The 12,100-nt window shown below is 45.5% G+C and overlaps 1 protein-coding gene across 1 annotated transcript in view; it reads right to left on the reverse strand.

Annotated features, from left to right (window-relative positions):
- Positions 1 to 11,799, reverse strand: part of LRRC56 (leucine rich repeat containing 56) — a 34,507-nt gene extending 22,708 nt beyond the window's left edge. Inside the window, exons 1-2 of the mRNA XM_018556035.1 lie at positions 11,723 to 11,799; positions 47 to 85 (exon numbers count right to left, since the gene is read on the reverse strand). The gene's annotated coding sequence lies outside the window, so the exon portion shown is untranslated. The remainder of the gene's footprint in view (positions 1 to 46; positions 86 to 11,722) is intronic.
- Between the last annotated feature and the right edge of the window lie 301 nt (positions 11,800 to 12,100).

Genomic DNA, 12,100 nt, shown 5'->3' on the forward strand with positions numbered 1-12,100 from the left:
CACAGAGTCAGTTATTATGCTCCTTGTGCTCTTGTAACATACTCACCTCTTGCACAAGTTACATTTCTAGAAAATGTGTCCAGACCTGAGAAACAGAAGAGAAAAAAGGAACATCAGTTATTAAGCTAAACTTTATTGCATCATAAAACAGTCTAAAATGTTTTGGAGTATCTGCTTGTTCCATTGGGTCCTGGCACCTTGATGATGACAGACACTGCACTAACATTAATATAATGTATTACGAGCATTTCCAGAGGCTCTGTATATAGCATCTGTCCATGAGGGGAGGTATCCAATAGCCCCAATCAGCATGCATGGTATCGGACGTCTTCACAAGCAGGGGAACAACATGTTGACATCAATATATTCCCCTCCAGTGCTCTAAGATGGGATTGCAGCCTCCAGGGGTAGATGCAGTGGTACTTCATACAACCACTATAGTTTTGTTACAAAGGCAGTTTTTTGCCATACATTTCTACATGCATTAGGTCAAAAAGTCTGAACTAGAGCTGAAAGCTGAAGATGAATTTGCCTAAATTTTTAATTCCCTGGTTCTTCCCTTCTCCTTCTCTGTGCAAATAACAAAATGCCTTGAGGAGGAGACGTCAGTCTGGAGCAGCGGGCGTTTCTAGGCAAATTGCATTTGCACAGGTAAAGCCCACATTGGATGCTGTCAGAATATAATAACCTAGTGTGGCTGAACGAGAAAAAACATAGTGTATGGACGGCTTTAGTCTACATGAAAGCAAGACACATTAAGTTATTGGAAAACAAGTTCAAGTTTTAAATGCGGGTAACACCAGAAATTAGACTGTCTCCTTGCCTAAAGGTAGAACCATCTATGCCTAGGAGTCTCACAGGAACATAAGATCTGCACAGAATGTGAGTAAAAATCTGAAAGGAAAATAATGTGGTAGCCACTTATGGGTTGCCATAGATGTACAGATTGGGCTTTCTATGCATGATGCATTATTTAAACATCCAAATATTTCAATCAACCTGGAAAGTTTATTTTGACTGGGTAATCTACTGAATATAGAATCTACCTGGAATACCTGTAGAGGGTTTGTTGGGTGTTGGTTTTGTCCTGGGTGCTGAATATCTGATATTTAAAGCTCGGGTTGCACCAAAAAATTGACTCATTGTGGGCAATTTAGGTCTGATAATGTGGACAACATCTTTATTAACTGGGAACAGCCATGGCTCCAATCAACCTATAACTTTGGTCAGCCCAATGCTCCAACCAGCCCATGGCTCTGACCAGCCCATGACTCGGACCAGCCCATGGTTTAGACCAGCCCATGGCTCAGACCAGCCCATGGCTCAGACCAGCCCATGGCCCAGACCAGCCCATGGCTCCGACCAGCCCATAGCTCCGACCAGCCCATGGCTCTGACCAGCACATGTCTCCAACTAGCACACTACCTTTTTGATGTCAGAAAAAACTTCAGTATGTTGACACCATAACCTACTTTCATACATATAGGGAGCCTCAAGGTGTCTTTCCTGTACATAGGAAAGTTTCCTAAGACGCCTGTTACAACAGAGGTCATTAAAAGCCTCTTCTAGCACATCAATAATATGCCGAGGCCCTAAGACCACCTTCTAATGCAAACAGGTAAAGCTATATAGACACCTGTTCATAGACGTTTATGCCAACAAGCAAAGTTTGAACATTTCCCCCTGGGCACGGTAGACAATTAAAAACCCGTGTTGGCATAATGGAGTAATATGGGCAATTAAAATTATTTATAGTTCCTATGCACGAAATACAGCAATGTGGACTGAACGTACATGGGGGTGATCAAATATTTAGTATTTTTTTGCTACTGGTTGCACTATATTATAACTTCTTCAAATAGAGTGATCTGCATAGGCTTTCCATTTGTCAATGGCTGGCATTAGAGATATTTGTTGGCTCAATCTGTTCCCTGGAATGAAGAACATTATACAATGACAAGGTCATACTGGTAATGATGCATCAATAATTTATGTAAATAAATGAGCAAGGATTCAGTGCTCCCCATTCCTAACCACACCTTGCTATTCACTGCACCTCCGTCTGTAGTCCATCTAAACAGTTAAGTGGCTGTGCCAGTAATGACTTCATTTATTGATGCAGCAGTAAAAGGTATAGATGCAGCAGTGCAGTCTTTAGTCAACACTGGGGATGTGAAAGTAGTACCAGGCTGTTTCACTTATATATTCGCTTTCAATTTGTGACCTCATGCCTAAATTTAAGCACTTACTTAATGCTGTTGGTCTCTGACGACATTCTGGCTGAGATAGCTTCCATTTTATATGGTACACTATTGATATATGTCCATGTTATTTATATAGTACCTTTCAATTTGATGAAGATGCTTGAAGCAATTGGCTAAACAAGGACTGTGTATATAGTGCTACTCATAATAAAGGGCATTTTAATTAGGATTACATTTCACCTATGGTTAGGAACCCTTAACGCATACTGTATGTTGTAAACCAATAGTACCTGTATCCTAAGGGGGATTTCTGGGGGTTTAAAGGGTTATTTATGCGTGTAAACTCATAACAGTTTAGACTTCTAGCAAATAATAAATCATGAGTGAAATAGATCTAAGTATGTTTAGTCATTGGAAATGAATTAGGGGGTGCTGGGAATACATACATTAAAAGAGAAGTATGGGTAAGTGTTTTTCCCCATAGTTCTCTTTAGGGTCACGGGAGGACATATACTAACCTCCTCCTGTGACCCAAAACTCAGTATATCGCTGGCTATTGCCTGCCATGTACTGAGAGCGCTGCAGCCGGGACGGATCCCGACATTACTGTCCAGATCCACCCAGCTGCGTGAGTGGCAGCTGGCTCGGCCTATCTAGAGGCTGAGCCAGCTGGGCCCGCCCCCTCCCCCGTTCGTTCCTCCACTCAGTGCTGGAGGATCGGAGAGGGGAATCAATGCGGGGAGCGGTGACTGACAGTCACCGCTCACTTCAGGGGGACGATCGTGAAGTGAGCGGATCAGCGTCATGTTTCTGCTCACTTCTCGATTGATAGAGCCGACCTGTGACAGCTTCTTTGTCACAAGTCAGCTCTAACTATGAGTATGAGTGGAAATCACTCACCTCATAGTTCTCCTTTAATGCTACAAATGAAGGCGTTATTGATGAAGACTAGCTTTCATAAAGGGGTTTCCAATTTTAGAAACATGTCAGTCAAACGTAGGACTTCTAAGATCCTTGTGAACAACATTGGACCTGACATTATACTGCTGTTTACATGTCAACTAAAACCTAACCAAACAGAAAGATATAAGCTGCCGTTTCATATTCACCATTAGTCAGAGATGGACTGCGGTTGATAGGGAGCAGAGGCAAGGTTGCAGCTTTGCCCCACCCCATCTTTTGCATTGACAATAAAGATTGCACTGGGCACATAAAAACCAACCATATCATCTGTTTGTGTAATGCAGGGGTGCTGAATTCCTATCGCCCGATGCCTGGGAAATGCAGTTCTGGGCGCCGGGCAGGGATAAATGTAGAGTGGGGGAGCCATTTTGTAAAAGTGATCTGGGCGGCTGTACAGCCTGCTTCTCCGTGTCCCCCCCCCAAATTCTGGGAAAAATTATAATATATGTGTAAATTATCATTAAAAAGCTGCATGTTATGTGTGGAGGGACACTGCAAAGTTTTGAAATCTTATCTTGCAGCATGCCGGCTCCTACACATAACGCCGTTCTTCCAGGCACTGCGGGGAGTGAGGGAGGTGACTCGAGCAGTGAAGTGCTCTGGTCGCATCATCCGCCACTCCTCAATACTTGGCCATTCACAAAATGCTATGTATTCTTTTTTTCAAAAAACTCAAGATGTTCTGTGATTGAAGGAGGAGAGATTATGTCACATCCCCGCCCCCTTCTCTCCTCCTCCAATCACAGAACCAAGGCTTCCTTTTACAATAGGGAGGACAGCAGTAAAAAACATGATGGATGATTCAAACCTACCACACTCTATGCAAAAGCAAACACAAGTTTTGGATAGAGCTTTACCGGGGCCGGATTTACGCTCTCTGCTGCCCCAAGGCCAAAACAAGCAGTGTCTTCCCCGCTGTACATTTAGCTCTGCTTGCACAAAGCAGGGCTAAATGTAGAAAACAACTACCTGCCTGGTGCCTGGAACTGCATGACCCGGGCATCGGGAGATAGGAATTCCACACCCCTGCTGCCCCTCTACTCCCTGCTGCCACGATGGCCGGGCCTTGGTTGGCCTTGTGGGAAATCCGGCCCTGAGCTTTACTTTACAAGGGTTTCAATTTTCAATGTGAAGAAGCTTGGACATGTTTTCAAGGAAAAGTTAGGTAAATTATCTTAAAGGGCAACTTCAGGCAAATTTTTTTACAAATGGGTCCCACAGCAGGAGCTGAAAATAAGTGCTGCCCCCTGCAGTACATACTTTATAACACTCGATGTCCTCATGTTTTCTGGTAGGAATGATGAGAACATCATGTTAGTACACTGCCATGGAACCTCCCCCTGGGAAGACTTTCTGCATTCATAGTGGAATGATGCAGAGAAATGCGCTGATGTAATCAGTTTAGCATCACACTGCATAATGGAGGACTTTCCACCACTGAAAAAGATTGAAAGAGACCCTGAAGCATCACATGACTTAGTAAAGGAAGTAAAACTAATAAATGAATTAATTAATAAAGCATAACATACTAGTGAGGGGCCTCCAAGAGGGAAGGGGGTCCACTGGGATACTGGAGCTCAGAGGTGGGCTTTAAAATGTATATACAACAAGAGAAAATACATGTAAGAATGTAAGCGTACATCCTTAAAGTTGAACTTCGGGCTGTAACAAAAACCTCTTGCAATGGGGCCCCCACACTGCAAGAGATGAATGTTTTTGCCTAGGGGTAGAGCAATAAAGTGTAGAACTTACCCAATTTTTCGCTCTGGCAGGCTTCCTTCATCTGTGCAACTGATCCCCTGACGCCTCCTGTTCAAGGCACTTCTAGCCACGGTCACAGGCTTGCCTCTTCCACATACAATGGAGGACTAATAGTCCTCCATTTTACATGATGATACTGAGAGACCCCCCACAGCCCAGAGTATCAGGGAGAAGAGGAGAGTGCTGGATCCTGCTGGAGTTTGAAATAAAGTAAGCTTATACCTATACCTCTACCTTCTAGAGTTAAAAAGCCTTTAAACCTTGAGGTGCAGGGGCGCAGGCACAGGACACTGCAAGGGTATTTTTATTTTTTAGCTCAGAGTTCAGCTTTAAGAATCACTGAACTACAGGGATATTTTTTTTTCCTGGCATATAGTAACTGTTAGGAATGTCTTGCTTTAGGAAACCAACATGGGGCATAATATGTCTTTGATCTGGAAAGTTTTATGTTGTAGACAAAGCAAAGCGGGAACTTGTCTTCTCTGCCAATAAGGCAAGTCTGGATTTGTAAAAAAAAAGTCCAGGCTGAGGAATTTACAACTGCTGGTAAACCTGTGTTACCTTCTTTCTGCATTTCATTTACTGAAAATGTAAATGAAAATTGTCTGTAGTGTTTGAATTACTGACAGAATGCCTTTATAAAACATGGCTCTGGATAGGACAATATACCTACACTGCATCAGACAAGATTGACAAAACCTAATGGAAGCCAAAGCCACAACGTGCAATGTAGCTGTCTATGCATGATGGTAAAACAGAACATTAAACCAAATAACTGTTTCATTACTGTAGGGAACACTTATTTTCTTCCTCGCCTCTGGTTTTGATACATAAGCTATTCATGATAACAGCTTATCACCATGTACAACTGCTTAGGTAAAAGCTGATTGGGGAAAAAAAGGATATATTGTATCTGACACACAAGTTGGCCACCTCTACCCAACTAGCAGTTGATAGATTTTAGGTGGCACGACATCCGCCTAAAACGTATTCAGCAGGTACAGGAAGAGTTTGCTTGAGTCGAAGGGGAAATACAGTGGTACCTCGGTTCACGAACGCTTCTGTTCGCGAACAATTCAGTTTGCCGAACAGGAAGCTTGGCAAAATTTTGCTTCCGTTCGCGAACTCTGCATCGGGCGACGAACACAACCGCAGCCATCTTCCCTGCTCTATAATAGAAGTCACCAGCACTCAATGATATGTGCAAGAAGTAAAGCACTTTTTATTCATGCATGGAGTGCAGGTGATTTCGTGTTATCGATCTTCTGTGCTCTGACACATGGTCGTGGCTTCCTCTAGTCAAGATCGCGGTCTGATCACAGTTTGATTCGGTTCGCGACCAGAATTGTGGAACGAATTAAGTTTGTGAACCGAGGTACCACTGTAGATTGGCCATCATATGCAAACGAAAGCCACTAGGCAAAAACCACTTGTGATTCAGCACCATAAATGAGGTATACCCGGATGTCAAAGGTAATCAGAAAACAGAGATATAAAAGTAAACGCTTTGAAGCTTTTACATGTCTGTTTTTAGAGTTTGCTTGGGGTCACAATTTTTTTTAGGAAGTAGCACTAGGTACTAAATGTATTTTTTTTTTTTGAGTTTTTGCTCTATCAATGACCTTCGCTGCTTATAAAGCAATTCCAAGCAATGAGCAAAGACAATCAGTGAGCTACAAATGGTATACAACGCACACAGCTACTTGCTGAAAACAGAAAGATTGACAAATTAACGTAAAACCTAATTCCAGGTTGTCTGTGAAGGTTCTCATTCATCCAGGTCATGGTATATCTGTAAGAAATGAAATCAAAGCCACTAGACTTGATGAATTTTTCTTGAAGACATTTTTGCTGGTCACCTAACTAGCTTTCAAATATCTGAATTGAAAAGGGTAGTCAGATGACCAGTGAAACATCTTCAAGAAAAATACAGCAAGTCCATTTGCTTTGATTTATTTATTACAGATATGCTAATTGCAGGCAGATCAATGAATACAATTTTTAGTTCTTGGCATCTTCTAAAAATAGAAAAAACAGCTCCGCTACTACACTAAAAAGATCTCTGTCGCTGAATCCGCGGACTCACTAATCCAAGGATGCTTGTCTTCCTGTGGGCCCAGGCTCCACCCCTGACTTGGACACACAGGTCAAGGCTACACCCCTGGGCCTATAGGAAAATGCTGCAGAGAACAGGAACTGCAGAGAACAGAGAAAGAAGAGGAGCCGTGATGCCATCTGACCCACTTGAAGACACTTGGAAAAAGGGTAAGTATTTTTACATTTTTAAAGGTTACGCTTCTGCTTATATAACGTGGAAGGAACAAAGGGAGAAGAGCCTGGAGTTGGGCTTTAATCTGATTTCTCTGTAATCCCCTGCAGTCAGAATACATCAAGATTTCTATATGCAAGGGAGTCTGCCAGCTTCCGCCTACAAAAGTTTGGTGGACTAGTGCAATACAACAATGCCTGAATGTAAAACTAATAGTATTGAACACGTTGGGTATGCTCCCTGTATGTATCTCCAGGTTTAATGGTTCATTTTGACTAGTGTACACCTTTAAACCATGTGGTCAATGTGGATATGGCAATATAGGTGCCACGCAGGCAAAAAAAAAGAGATAATTCGGGAAGTGAGCGTACACATACCGTCGCTTGCTCACTTCTCGATTGATCCCTGCAGAGAGCTGTGACTGTCACTCACGGCTCCCTGCAGCGATTCCCCCCCCCCCTTTCCCCTGTCCGATCCTACAGCGCTGACTGGCGAAACGGAAGGGGGGGGGGCGGGCACAGCTGGCTCTGCCCCTGGATAGGCAGAGCCAGCTGTCAATCCTCGCAGCTGGGTGGATCCAGACATTGTCGGGATCCGTCCCGATTGCGGCGTCTCAATATATTGCGAGCTGTAGCTCGCGGTATACTGAGCTTTGGGTCACGGGAGAACGCTAGTTTGTGTTACAAGCCCCCCCATGTGATACAGGGAGATCTCAATGGACTTCCATTAGAGGTGATGACATCAGTGGGCTTAGACTGCCAGAGCCCCGGGGGAGAAGGGGCTGCAGGGATTGGTCTAGCAGCCAGGCGGGATCAGGTGAGTCTACTTTAATCCAGCCCTTAGATCAAAACAAGCAGTTAACCCTTGCAGTGAGGGGTGGCCACACTGCAAGGGCTAATCGTCACTCTTTATGCCCTGATGAAGAGACCCTGCGTGGTCTCGAAACGTTGGCTCTTGTGATTGTGTGATGTCTATGTCCAATAAATGGACAGGTTGGGTTATTCTACTGAGTGCTGGTGATTCCTCTTCCTACATTGTGTCTGCACGGTGCCATCCGTGTTCATCACTACAAACACCATTGTCTACATAGGCCTTGGTTGCTGCAAGGTGTGCGAAGGATTTCCCCTTCTATACAATTCGTTCCTCAGTATAGACATGAATGGGAGGGAGAATCTGCCAGAGCATTGCACCCAGGATCCACTGATCGCAGTTGCAATGCTTTACTGGCTCCAATGCAAAAATATAATGAACGCACATTTTTTCTTTTATGAATGTGTGCGCATTTATTTTTTAAGATGGACTTTTCCTTTAACTGATTCCATGCAGTGATTTGTATCCTTCTTTGAAAACAATCTCTTGTTTTTCGGTAGCCCGGAGTCCTTTGTTGTTCAGCCTGAGATCCTCAGCAGACGTTCTGTGTACACTGCCAGCAGCCAGCTCAGTAATGTGCACTGATTTCAGATTAAACATGAACAGGAAATGTCTCTCCAGCGCTCTATGGAACCTGTAAATTCACTAGCTAGCCGGGCCCATCAGTGCACATGGTTTTCCCATCTCTGTTACTTCCATTACGTCCCCCTCAGTTCAGAGCGCACAAGAAATCTCACGTATGTGCTTTCAGATGGTCGCGTCTTGTTCTCTATGTTACACAGGATTAAACACACAACACCCGCGTGGGATGAAGAACGCATTGGAGAAAGTCCTTATTTATTGTTCAGAAACAAATCCACTCTTAAAGGAGAACTATGGGGTTAAGTCTTTTCCCCATAGTTCTCCTTAGGGTAACGGGAGGACACAAACTAGCGTCCTGCCGTCAGCCTAGGCTCAGTATACCGCGAGCTGTAGCTCGCGGTATACTGAGACGCCGCAGTATACCACGAGCAGCTGAAGCGGTATACTGAGACGCCGCAGTATACCGCGAGCAGCTGAAGCGGTATACTGAGACGCCGCAGCTGAAGCGGATCCCGACAATTATGCCTGGATCCGCACAGCTGCGTGACTGACAGCTGGCTCTACCTATCTAAAGGCAGAGCCAGCTGTACCCGCCCCTCCCCCGTCCGTTCCGCCAGTCAGTGCTGGCGGATCAAAGCGGGGGAATCCAGCCCCTCCCCTGTCACAGCAGAGAGCCGTGACAGGATCGAGAGGTGAGCGAACGCCAGTATGTGTTCGCTCCACTCCCGATCTACTGAGCCGACCTGTGACAGTCTCATTGTCACAGGTCGGCTAGAACTATGAGGTGAGTGACAATCACTCACCTCATAGTTCTCCTTTAAGGCCTCAGTCACACAGCGCAAAGTGGGGCCGTACAGATCCGTGCTGCGTGCATGGCCGTATCGGGCTGTTCCCGGGAAGGACAGGTGCTGCGTGTGATATCCTGTTCTTCTCTATGGGAGTACACGGCCGTATGCTCACCCGAACTGCACATGCGTGTGGGTGCAGGTGTCTGTACTCGGACGCCGACAGGATGGATCCTGTGTGAGTCCGAGCACGGACACCGGCACGGATGTGCCGCTCGGGTGAGCATAAGGCCGTGTACTCCCATAGGGAAGGACAGGCTGCTGTATAATCACAAGCAGCACCTGTCCTTCATGGGAACGGCCCAAAACGGCCGTGCACGCCACATGGATCTGTCCGACCCCACTCTACCCTGTGTGAATGAGGCCTTAGGCCTCATTTACATGAGGAACGGCCAGCACGTACAGCTCTGTGCTGCGTGCACGGCCGCATCGGGCAGCTCCCGGGAAGGACAGGTGCTGTGTGTGATTAGTACGCAGCCCCCTTCCTTCTCTATAGGACTACGTGGCCGTACGCCGCCCTACGCTCACACACCCTACATGTCCCTGTGGGTGTCCGTACTCGTACGCTGACAGGATGGATCCTGTCTCCGTCCGAGCCGGGACACCCGCACCCGTACGGACCTGCACTTAGGGTGAGCGTAGGGCAGCGTATGGCTGCGTAGTCCCATAGAGAAGGACAGAGGCTGCATACTAATCACACACACCACCTGTCCTTCCTGGGAGCTGACCGATACGGCCGTGCACGCAGCACAGAGCTGCACGTGCCGGCCTTTTCTCGTGTGAATGAGGGCTAATGCTTACTATATCCCCAATGTGTATATACCCCAATAATGGCCTGAGAGAAATTCTTAAATGGGAAACAATAGTTCCCAGGAATGCCAACATGGACTGAAAGATAGAAAATTTATAGATTCCCCCATCCACAAATAGCACAGATTAAGGAATCCCCAGTGAGGACTATTGTATTCAGACAGCCGCAGCACCCACGGCTGCCAGAATACACGAAAAGTGAAAGAATGCAATTAATGCTCTGCGGATAAATTTCCACCCAGCTCGAAAAAAGTTGATTTACAAATTGACTTAACTAAGTAAATTATCAGCTGAGCCGTGACCGCATACTATCACTGTTCAGGTATTCAAGCAGCAGGTGCTGCGGCCGTCTGAATAAAACAGCCATCACTGGGGACTCCTCCAGCCATGCTGTTTAGAGTGGATGGGGGAATCTGATGATTTTCTGCTGTTGATAGGACTACCCATGGCTCAGCTGACCACCAGGGATTGCTATCTCTTTGGAGGAACTTCCTCTCACTTTCTGTTGTAGCTATTGGACAGGAAGTGAGGGCAAATTTCCCTAATCGGACACAGATGAGGAAAAAAAATCTTACTGTATCCAAAACTAAAAAATGTTTTGGCTTCAGTTCTTCTTTATGTTTTGTTTGCCCTTGGTACACAGCACAGGCAAAAACAGATGGGTGCAACGTGATTTGGCACTTGGCAATGTGCAACTGGGACCTTTTAATAAAGTTTTAACAAAAAAAAAAGTAAAGAGTTTTATGTGCATTTACATTGCTCATTGAACACCAGCGGCCGTGCGTTCGTTTTGAATGACCTTCCTTAGGGTCGGTTCACACCAGCCAGCTGTCGCCGTTCAATGAACAATGCGCTGATTTCAACACATCGCACAATTTATTTTTATTTTTTGTTAGAACTTGATTGACATGTCACAGAGACATTTTATCCACCTATTGTGTTGTGATGTGGAGGGTTGTGTCATAAGAAAAAAAAATAATTAAAAAAAACAACCTCATGCCATCAATTTATTTTTTTTCCGATGGATACCACCGCCAGGCTACGGTGTGAAAACAACGCTTTTTCCCTTGCTATGCGTTCTGAGCGCGCTGGGTAAGGCTGTAAGCGCAACCCCAACGCATCTGGTGTAAACAGCTGATTAGTGCGCCGCACGTTAACATGTGACAACGCAATGCACAAAAGTGACAAAGTGTGAATGGGCCCTGAAGTCCAAAGTGACAGGTTCCCTTTAAAGCAGCCATCTTAGTCTGTGTATAGAAACAATTGTAACCCAGAACCGATAATCTAATACACCTCATAGAACTCATCTACAGCAACTTCCCCCGCACGGAGCCGGTGATAACACTGCCCGGGGCCCGCTCCACCCGATCATCGCATCGTATCGTTGGGAACGGTACCCGCCCCGGTCAGATCCCTACCTTCCTCTCCGTCCTCAGGTCCCCGGCAGTCCCTTCGCTGGCACAGTGTGACTCCACCAGGCTTTGCTGCATTCCCAGGCCCGGTTACCAACAACAACCGTGTCCTAGCAACCGCGAGGAAGCTGATTAGCATAACTCAATATTCATTGTCTGCCCCGGTGACAGAGATCGTTCATCTACCTGTGTGCACAGCACGACATTCTTCCCACACCTAACTGTCCTTTCACGATGATCTGATTGAACTATGGGAACCGATCTAATATATTAAATAGAAAATGTGTTTGGAATGTTGGACACAATTCCTGATTTTAGGAGGAAGTCACATAATAAAAACGATCCAGATCCTTGTATTTTAAAGCAGAGTATACACAGGCAGAT

This window comes from Nanorana parkeri, unplaced genomic scaffold (genome assembly GCF_000935625.1).
Source record: "Nanorana parkeri isolate BGI_ZX_2015 unplaced genomic scaffold, ASM93562v1 scaffold222, whole genome shotgun sequence".
NCBI classification, from domain to species: domain Eukaryota; kingdom Metazoa; phylum Chordata; class Amphibia; order Anura; family Dicroglossidae; genus Nanorana; species Nanorana parkeri.